We start from the raw sequence: 8,356 nt of genomic DNA on the forward strand, positions 1-8,356 counted from the left end.
GAAACAACTTTGCAATGGCATGAAACTACGTTTTAAGTTCATCATCAAAACATATCAACACAACAGGTGGAGGTAGTATCGTCAAGCAAGTTAGTGGAGGTTCCCAAGGCATAGGTGACCAGAATGTATCAAAGAGGAAAAAGGCTTGTGTTTAATTCTCAAGTTGAGAAAAGGGCCAAGTCTTCTAGATCAACAAAATAGGGATCACATGTACATGGTGAAGATCTAATTGAACATGATTTTGAATTGGCGGACTGGGAAGCAGCAAATGAACCTTCAAACATGCAACTGATTATCAAAGAGAAGGGTTATGAGATCAAAGAACTCATGGAAAATATGGCAAGACCAAGGTTTGTCATCTCCTTCCTTGAGCAAGAAAGCAGTGAGCTTAAGGCTAAACAACTCATCATGGAGAAAGAGAAATCTAAGATGCTACAGTAAGGAGGCAAAGGAAAAGCAGTGTTGGAGCCTAGTGAGGATGAGGAAACTAAAAAAAAAGTTAGGAGAAAGAGGCCAAGGATCAAGGGACTCAAAGAGGCATTGAAGGAGGAGAATGGACATAATATGCTAGATGAAGACCTAGACATGGAGGATAGAATTTCCTTGGAGATCAATGAGGATAGAGAGTATTGGCTAAGTAAGGTCAATGGCCACATAGAACAACTTCTTGACAAAGACAACAAGGATAATAAACTATTGAGGCACATGGAACATCATTATCAAACCAAAAACATGATGTGTAACATCAAGCTCAAGTAGTTGAAAAATAAGCTAAAGGAAACCCTAAAGGACAAAAATGAGAGAGATAAATTGGATATGCTTGCTGAAGCATCCATTAGGGAATGCCATACCTCATTTTCCACTTCATGACCAATTTTGAATGTTTTCTGAGCATTTTTTGTTTTTTGAGAAATTTGGTGCCAAATTTAGAGATAGGGCTAGTCAAAGAAGCACAACACCTTGGCGCAACGATTTTTCCTTACGGATCCAAATGATAAATGGCTTAAATTTTTGGAAAGATAATGACCTACTATCAAAACTCATTTCATAATATTTCTTAGAGAGAGCTAAAATTTTGAGAAAAAGGAGAAGAAGGGGTAAAAAATCATCATTCGGCCACTCTTTTTGACAGGTGCTACGCTTCTAGAGACACCTTGGGCGAATGAGTTTTCGAAGGCCTCCCCATGGGTTATTTTCAACAATTTAAGGTGTTCTGGAAAGGATACAGGCAAGGCTAGTTGAATATTATCTTAGATATCAATTTGGACTTCAGTAAGGCATCTAAGAGTGGGCTCAGATTTGGTGTTGCACTTCTGCAAATTTCTGAGTTTTTATTTAAAATTTCACTATGTAATTTCCTAGTTTTTCAGTTTGACTTGGCCAAAGTCAAAACTCATGATGTAATTGCACTAGTTCGAGGTTAGATGATGTAATAATAAATAAATATACATGATATGTTGTTTTTATGGTTAATTAGGCCTCATAAAGGAACCAATATTCAAAACAAAGTCTAAGAGAAGTGTTTGTATTTGACCTTCTCACTCTCACATGTTGGTTGAGAGAATCTTGGAAACAGTTCCACCACCTCGGAATTTGAGTGCTGAAGGTGGGGAAGTTGTTTAATTCAGTCTATATGTATCATTTCTCATTCAGAGAGAGGATTTGGACTTTTGTGGAGAGGCTTGGTACCTTATGTTCTCTTACAGCTAATACAGGAGCAGTTGCAACTATATTTCAGGAATACTTGTTCAGTGAGTCTATGGTGTTGTTTTTCTTTCAGATCAACTTCTAATTGATGAAATCATCTCCCTTTTAATTATTTATCTTCTTCCTATGGTTTTCCTTGCAGTTATATAGGCACAATTCTTAGATTTAAGCTATGTTTATATGGAAATCATGCTTGTGTTTCTTTTCTTCTAAGACTAATGAATTCATGCTTTTAGATGCCCATTATGTTCTCTTAAAATCTCAAACCTATAATACATTGAAAACACTTTAATTTCACCATAACACACTGATATCTAGCTCCTTTTTATACTTGTCACTACATACTTGAAGCCTTAACTTAATTACCTACTCTAATCCCTAGTCTAGCAAGCCAAAATCCCTAAATTCACAAATACTCAAACAAGACTTTATATCTAGCCTAAAACCTATTTCTTTCTAGTTATTCATTGAGAATTTCTTAGAGAGATCCCTCTATAGTTCAATAGGGCTATCTATTGAACTGAAAGCGATTCGAGTTTACCTTTTTCGATCTCCTCCTCAGCCTAGGAAATTGTATGGGATAACACATGGTATCACTAAGTGTTGATACTTCAGCAAGTATCATATTCTTCATCTCCCCCAATGTGAAAACTACATTATGCATTGTTTCTATGAGTTTCTCTTTCTCTTTCCTAGAAGCCTACAATTTCTTTATCAGTTTCTCATTCTTGTCCATCAGGTACTTAACATTTGAGCTTGTTTCTACTACATAGGCCAAGTTCGCTTCAACAAGGGTGGTTGGATGCTTCCTGGTGTCTGACACTATCACCCTTTCCTTGAAGAATGAAAGTGACGCGTGATCATCTAGAAAGTGCTTCCTCCACGCCTATACAATATTCTTCCTCAACTTGTCAAATGATAGATTATACACATCCACGACTGGATCATCATCAAGGAGAACAACATCTCCTTGCTTTCTCGGGGCTAGCTCTAACCCTCGAGGTGGTGGAGACTGAGAGATGACCTATGGTTCTCTTAGCATTAGCCCAATTCCTTCATTTTTTGGCTCCTATTTGAAATCCATGCTTTTCACTTCAATGAGTTTCTCAATCTGTTGAGCAAGGTCCCGATCTTGCATCTGTTCACCCCCTTCCTCAACTACTGGTTGTTGTGGCTTGTCAACCTGTATCGGCATTATTTGTTCTTTCATCATGCCTTTCCTTTGTTTTTCTTCTTGTTTCTTCTTCACTTCTCTTTCTCTCCTCCTCAACTCTTGTTCTTCCTTTAACTTCTTCTCTGTCACTTGTAGCTTTTGTTTCGATTCCTGTAGCCTTTTCTTTTCTTTCTTCCTTCGCTCTATTCTCTTCATTCACTACTCCATCTTTGCTTTCGCTACCAAATTTACCTTCTCCAAGATAGGATCTTCCTCCATTTTGCATCTTTTCACTGCCTCTAGGTTCTCAAAAATCTTCCTCTTTCCCTTGTCCTACACTGGATTGCTGCCTCTCGTTGTTATTGTTGTTGCTTTTGGAGCTTCTACTATCTACAGAGCAACTTTCCAAGTTCTCACTATATTGATAGGCACATTGAGTCTGTAGGCATTGTAGTAGTACCTCCAAGGGTCCTCCTCTGGCTAGTTAAATGTCTTGTAGATCCATGGAAATTACACTCACACATGGTGTTCCTTGAAAATACCATGGGGATCATATGAATTCAAGTCTTTGGTATCGAAATCAAACTTCACTATGTCCTTAATTTCGACATCTGCAAATTTCAAGCTCTTAATCTCGTATAATCTGATCCACAAATGAAGAGTGGGCGATGATGCTTTCTTATTCCTATGTAGTCCTGCTAACAACCCAGTAGCGAGGTGGTATGAAAATTATTGCATGACCAATTTGTGAGTGGCATACCTTGGTAGAACATGCAAAGACTTCTCTTTTCCAAACTCTAATGAAGGTGTGTTACACAAAATTTTTTCACTGTCCCCATACTCCCCATTCCTTGATCTTGGAGGACCTCTACAGTGAACCCTACATGATTTCCCTTCATGAAGAAACTCCCATTGTGTCCCTCTTTATGAGCAGAACAATTCCCTTTTGCACCATTTCCCCAAAATATTTTTTTTTCCCAGTTTACAAGACTAATGATAATGACCCTTGTCCTCCTCGCACTGAGATGCAAGGATTAACACTTCCCCTAGTGCCGGCCGGAGCGACTGAGATTTGTTCCAGTTGTGTTGGTCCTCTTATGGAAAGTTTTTTAAATAAGGAGCCAAAGCTTCTAGCTCTAGAAGGTTTGTAATGGAAGTCTGGTAAATGGTTTGGCCTGATGGGGTCGAGGATGTCAGTTTGGGCTCCTTTCCCCTATAAGGATGGAGCTACCTCAAGAGATAATACCTTCTCCCATGATAAGGTGATCCATATCCAATCCATTCATGCTATATAAACCTCCCTTTTTCCCAAGCACAATCTAGTGTTAATATTGGTGTGCTAGTGCTAATTAAGTTTGCAGTAAACAACAAGCTATTCATATTTGTAGCTCTCTAGTTGTGTGATGGAGAAGTGTGACTTTGGTTTAGTGTGAAGCCTAAAGGGAAGAGCCTTAAAACTATCATTGTTGAGGCCATCATGGAATGCTAACAGAAGTGTGTGGAGACCTTTTTTTGTCGGAGGAGAATGACAACTTCAAGACAATGGTTGTAATATCTTCTTGATTCAATATATATGCAACTATCGATTGATTTCCTACATGATGTGTCATATTACATGTTTATGGCTTAATGTTTCTTGACTTGTTAAGTAGGTTGAATTACAATTTGTCTATTATCACAGTTGTTTTTTGTTTTTGTTTACTTGTTTTAGGTGTTCAAAGAAGGAAACGAGAGATAGCTAGAGCGAGAAAGAAATGTCATAACCAAATGGGATAAGTGTTGGAAATAATACTGAGAGGGGGGGTGAATCAGTATTATCAGATCAATCAAACTTTTTCAATGCTCAGAAACATATACGCTACTTCAGTTAAGTGAAACAGCGTGTACACGCTACTGTGACTAAATAAAGCAGCGTATAAGAAGAAAACTCATAATTTTAGTTAGATTAATCTTCAGTTAAGTGCATCAGGACATTATTCACCACATTAACAGTAAAGAGGTGCAGTATAACAGAACAGATCAAAAGCCACACACATGAACACCAAGATATAAGGTGGAAACCCAATGTGGGTGAAAACCACCTGCTGCAAGTCGTCTCTATCTTTCTTTAATATAAAACTTCAGTTTACAATCTTTTTGTACTGGTGCAGCCTTATACCAGTACGCAGGCTACTACCTGCAGAAGGCTACAACCTTCTCTCGTTCTCCAAACTTCCTTGGAAGGGAGCTCCAACCCCCTTTGCTCTTGTACTAGCTAAGATACTAGTACGTAGGTGCTGGCCTACAATCTTCTTTCCTTCAGGTACAACTTTTCATACATTTTCAGACTGGATATTCCTGAAGCACAACATTACAATCTGAAGACCACAATTCATTCACCTTTCACAACAGATCATTGAAGCATAAAACAACCAAACTTTGAATCACTGAACCACTGAACCCTGTCAATCACCAGTTACCAGAACACAGAGCAGACTACAGAACTCTGTAATAACAGTCAGACCCAACTGTAAACCCAAAAACAAGCTTCAAAAGATATACGCTACTTCAATGAGCAAACCCCGCGTATACACGCGCTTTTACCGAAGCCAACATGCGTACAGATCTAAAAATAAACTCTCTCAATTTGCAGCTGTACCAGACATCAGTTAGACCCAGAACATAACATTGCGACAGTATGCAGATCTAGAAATACGCATAATCAACCATATCATGATAGTGCATTTCAAACCATTAGATCCCGATCTATCCTTAGATCTAGTCTTCCATCAACCGATGTGTTCTCTCCTTGGCTTAGATCTAGCAACCCAGAACCTGCATATCAGATCTCTTTCCTTTTCAGATATTCAAGCCTTTTCCAAAAGATTATCTTGCCTAATGATCTTCTTCTCCTTATATAGCCTTAGGCCTTGCTCAATACCAAGAGCCAAAACCATAGAAATCCAAAACCATCAATTTCAAAACTAGATATCTACACGACTGTCGAGGTACTTTGGTCCAAAGACATGGGCACAAGTACCGAGGACTAACTACCATGGACCAAAAGGAAACTTCCCGACATATACGCACTTTTCTATTCATGCATCTGCGTGTATACGCGCCTTATTATATAGCTCTCCTGCGTATACGCGACTTAGTATGCATATCACCAGCGTGTATACGCAACTTGGACTTAATTAACCTGCGTATATGAGATTTCTCTTCATTCTGTAGACTGAACGGAGATCTGTCATCAAAGAGAGTTGCCATCAAGGACAACACCTGTATCATAGCGCCATTCCTGAGCCAAAAATGCCAACAATCTCCCCCTTTGGACTTGATGGCAACCTTCAGATCTTTAGAATCATTCTCCCCCTTTGTCATCAAGGGCAAAGGGCTGTGCTCCCCCTGAGAACATGCTGATACCTCGGCTTGGCTGTGCTGAAACATGCTCCCCCTGACTGTAGGCAAGATCTGCAAAAGATGTTCTTCAACAAGAACCAAGACTTATACACCATAAGGGACCTTCCTATCACCAAAAGACTCAATACATACATCCATACTCCCTACCAAGAGGGGACACATCAGAGACAATCAATTATATTACATCATTCATCCCAGGCATAGTGGGGAAACCGACATAGGCCGTTACATGACCTTGACACCATAAAAGAGATATCACAAGAGAGATACATGACATAGAGACAACAGATCTAGACCAAGACTTATGAAAGTCACCAGCAGCATCTGATAAACATCTTTTTTTAGATCAACAACCGGGATTTCTTTCTGAGCTCCTTCTCCTGAAATCAACAACCAAAACATCTGAATGCCAACAATGCTTTATGAGACTTTTAAGCTGCTCCCCCTGAACCTGTGCCTGCTGCACCCCCTGAAACTGTGCCTGAAGAAGTCTGACATACCCATTGCTGTTCAGAACTCCAGAGTTTGCCCTTGCTGTTCAGAACTTCATGTACGCGATTTCCCCTGCATGAAACTGCGTATGTACACGGATATACTTTCTGCAACAAGCGTCCAACATACACGCGACTTACCCCGCATAAATCGGCGTATATACGCGGATATCCCTTCCGTAACCTGCGTATACCAACTTTTCTGTAGAATAAACAAACTTCAACAGCAGGATGAAGCATCAACTACTCCCAGCTTTTGTCTGAGATATTCAAAAGTTTCCCTGGGCAGTGGTTTTGTGAGAATATCAGCAACTTGTTCCTTAGAAGGAACATACTCCAACTTGACCTTCTGCTCAAGCACTTGTTCCCGAAGAAAATGGTACTTGATTGGTATGTGCTTGGTCTTTGAGTGCATGACTGGATTCTTTGAAATGCTGATTGCACTTGTATTATCACATAAGATAGAGACGGGTGGAGTGCAAGTGATTTGAAAGTCCTGCAAGGTCTGCATCATCCAAAGAAGTTGTGTGCAACAAGATGCTGCAGCCACATATTCTGCTTCAGCTGTAGATAAGGCAATCGAACTCTGTTTCTTGCTGAACCAAGATACTAATCTGGAACCCATGAAGAAAGCACCACCACTTGTGCTTTTCCTATCATCCACACTTCCAGCCCAATCTGCATCTGTGTAAGCATGAAGAGTGAGATCTGTATTTCTAGGATACCATAAGCCATAGTTTTGGGTCCCTTGAAGATATTTGAAGATTCTTTTGACTGCCTGAAGATGAGTTTCCTTTGGGTTGGCTTGAAATCTTCCAACCATTCCTACTGCATGTGTAATATCTGGTCGAGTACCTGTCAAATAAAGCAAACTCCCAATCATGGATCTATAAGTGGGTTGGTGAACTGCTGCTGATTCATCATTTGCACTGAGGCTGCATCCTGTAACCATGGGTGTACATACTAGTTTTGACTCTTCCATGCCATACTTCTTCAAGATCTGCTTGAGGTATTTGGTTTGAGACAAGAAGATACCTCCTTCACTTTGTTGGATTTGCAATCCAAGAAAATATGTCAATTCTCCAAGAAGTGACATTTCGAATTCTTTCTGCATAACCAAGGCAAAGTTTTGACTCATAGTCTCTTCATTGCTGCCAAAAATAATATCATCTACATAAACAACAAGAATTAGCAATTTGTTATTTTCAACTTTTATATAGAGATTGCTATCTGCTGATCCTTTTGAAAAGCCTTGTTGGTGAAGATATTTGTCCAACCGATAGTACCAAGCCCTTGGAGCTTGTTTGAGTCCATAGAGAGCCTTTTTCAATCTGCATACAAGGTTTGGATCATTCCCAAGAATGAAGCCATCTGGCTGCTCAATATAGACTTCTTCTTCTAAGTCTCCATTCAGGAAAGCTGATTTCACGTCCATTTGAAATACCTTGAAGTTTTGAAAGCTTGAGAGAGCAAGGAACATTCGGATGGCCTCAAGTCTTGCCACAGGAGCAAAGGTCTCTTCAAAATCTATTCCTTCTTGCTGTGCATACCCTTTACAAACAAGTCTGGCCTTGTTTCTAATTACTTCTCCATTTTCATTTAA

This window comes from Pinus tabuliformis, chromosome 7 (genome assembly GCF_031772625.1).
Source record: "Pinus tabuliformis cultivar Carrire ecotype Pingquan chromosome 7, CPIR1, whole genome shotgun sequence".
NCBI lineage: Eukaryota > Viridiplantae > Streptophyta > Pinopsida > Pinales > Pinaceae > Pinus > Pinus tabuliformis.